We start from the raw sequence: 3,066 nt of genomic DNA on the forward strand, positions 1-3,066 counted from the left end.
TTTTACCCCGAAAACTGGATTTCAACGAAATCATCAACGGTTTTTCTGCTCGAAAGGTTCCGTTCGTTAACCCTAAAATTTAATTTCAGATATGTATTTTGTTTCTATTTATATGTATTTGTTCAATACTAAAGGAATCTACTTGGTTTCACAAGGTATTATTCATTGAAAAACTGGAGTGAAAAAAAAATGGTTTACTTTATTTTGAAAATGATTTGGGGCGAGGGGCATCTGGGCCTCTAAATTCGGCCTCGTATTTCGATCATAGTCAACAAAGCTCAAGGGCGGATCCAGACTTTTCATCAGGAGGGGGGTCACACACTTAGATGAGTTTTTACTCACCGCTTAAAAATGTTCATTAATTGCTAAAATGACAACTTTAGTTATCAAATTATTTAGAACACTGTTGTCCAGCAAGTTATGGTCTAACTATTTAATTTGGAAGACTCATATGAAAGCATTCCAAGATTCCAACAGTTTTCTAAATATGCCATATTTAAGAGCTAAAAAGCTAAAATACAATAGCTTATTGATTGAAAATGTTTTGAAACGTTGCTTTTTTAAAAACAAAACACACTTTTCTTGTTTTCATTTCTAATAATGCGAAGAACGCTGCAAAAATTTAAAAATTCAGAAAATGAGAAAGGATCTGAATTGGAAAATGTCGGCCTTTTTTGACCTAGTTTTTTCGAACTCAATTTCGAGTCTCTTATTACTATCGGTTTCAATCAGCTAACTCGTATTTGGATCTTATAAAGACGTCAACAAAACTTAAAAATTGTGGAGATAAAACGGTTTGGTTCTTGAATTTAAGGAAATAGTTTTGTAGTACTCACAAATTACACGTTTTAAAGCTTTTCACTTAGCCATTAGTTTAACAAAAGTGTCACTTGATTTTTTTGGGACATTTGTATTACTGAAATTCGTGTTTGAATCTCAGTTCAAGAGCATACCTTTGAAAGAAATGAAATGCACGACTGGGTCGCTAGACTTGATAATTTATTCCAAAAAGTCTGTTTGAAAATATTTCCTATATTTCAAGATTTAAAAGTTTACCTGCAAAATAAGTTTTTCTCAAACAATTTAAATGCCATTTTATTTGTCAAAAAATCTAGTTTAACCTATTTTTTTTTCGAAAATCATTTTAAATTTTGTCTTAAAAATATTTTTGGTATAAGCACTAAATAAAGAGCTTATAAATATATGAACATTTTAAATTTAAATTTCGTCAACCCCCCCCCCCCTGGATCCGCCATTGACAAAGCTTTACAAACGAAGAATAAAAATGTTGTTTGATTCTTGGATTTTAAAAAATTGTTAATTAAAACTAATTTAGGTAAAAAAATACGATGGAATTGAAGGTAAGTTTCAGGAATTTAAAGGCAACTTAGTATCAAATAAGCGATCTTCTTATTCAAATTACTAACCAATCTTCAGATGAAATCTTTACTTGTACAACTTACCGGTATAAACCTTATAGCTCATATACTCCCCCCCCTATTAGATGGTAAATTGGTCAAAATGTTTGAATTTAATTTTATTTTCATATATCTATAAAAATGTAAATTTTGAATTTAATAACCTGCCAGGAACGGCCCTTGGAAAGTTATGTATATCTTTTTTTCTGTTTGTTAACTGTCTGTAAAAATATAAACAAAATTATATGAAAGACTAACTACTACAACTTTTTAGGACCACAAAAAAATACATGTTTTTTCCAAAGAATATGCATAAAGGCTTACTTACTTACTTAAGGTGGCGCTACTGTTCTTTGTAAAAGAGAGCCTCACCAACGAACTTCTCCAGTTCTAGCTCAGTTCCTAGCTAGACGTGATCTGGCTAAGTCTACGTCGCTGTATAGCACGTACACAGGCCCGGATTAATAGGTGGTAAGGTGGACTGCAGCCCTGGGCCCCGCGCAAACGAGGGTCCCATCTCCCATCCCATTAAGAAATTTAAACCGTAAAACAGTGATATTCAAACTGTACAATTTAATAATCCTTAAAAATTAAAAACCAAAATTTGTCGACCCCACAAAATCCAAACTCGAAAGCTACATAGGTATATACCCTAAAAAGGTTAAACCCATATAGCCCAACTCACAATTAATTCCATGAATTTTTAACACACCTAGTTTAACTTGGATATCGAAGAAGTCAAACCCACCCAAGCCCAAGTCGCTATTAACCCAAAACTGTATACTAAATAAAATCCATGCAGGCATTTGAAAGTCTATGCAATTCAATTCACATTCGCTTTTCCTTCTTTTCGACTTTTCATTGCTAATTTTTATATAAGTATCACTTCACTGTACACTTTTATAAATATATTTGTTTAAATAATTTGAAAGAAAACTTAAATTTAACAATTTTACTCAAAAACGTTTTTACAAATTAATTCTAGCAAAACATTTTTGTTTGTCAATAAGTTACGGTAAGCTTTATAACGGTAGATCGTGGTGAATTTGTTTTCCCCTTTTCTTTCTCTGAGTAACAGATAGATGGCATTAACAACCAAAACAAGAAAGGATGTGTTCAGCAAGAGTGTAACAAGGTTAAGGTTTTTCAGACGAGGATTTTATTTGTATTGTACATATGCACGAGTACACGTTTTTTAAAAATGTATGTTATGTTTATTTCAATAGTAATACCTTAACTAATAACTTAACTACTGTATTATCTAAAATATACTGCATTGAATTATTTTACATTGAATTAAAAAAGGCGGAAATAATAAAGTTCTACACTTTATAGGGAATATTTATATAAAGTATCCATATCTTCTGCAATTGCAATATCAATCGATATTTTGTGGAACTTAGTGTTAACGTAACATTTATTTGTCATGAATTACTTTTTATGCAAGAACAAAAATTACTTATGAAATGTGGCTGCGATAATAATTATTTGAACACAGCATTTTCTATGTTTATAGTTATTCAGGTTTAGTTTATGTTTTTATAGCCCTTAGAATATTCGTAACAGTACCTATAATGTATTCATACACTGTATTTCTAAAATACCATCTTGCTAACTATTATGCTAAGTACGTATCCTGTATTCATTC

Source organism: Eupeodes corollae, chromosome 3, assembly GCF_945859685.1.
Source record: "Eupeodes corollae chromosome 3, idEupCoro1.1, whole genome shotgun sequence".
Taxonomy (NCBI): Eukaryota; Metazoa; Arthropoda; class Insecta; order Diptera; family Syrphidae; genus Eupeodes; species Eupeodes corollae.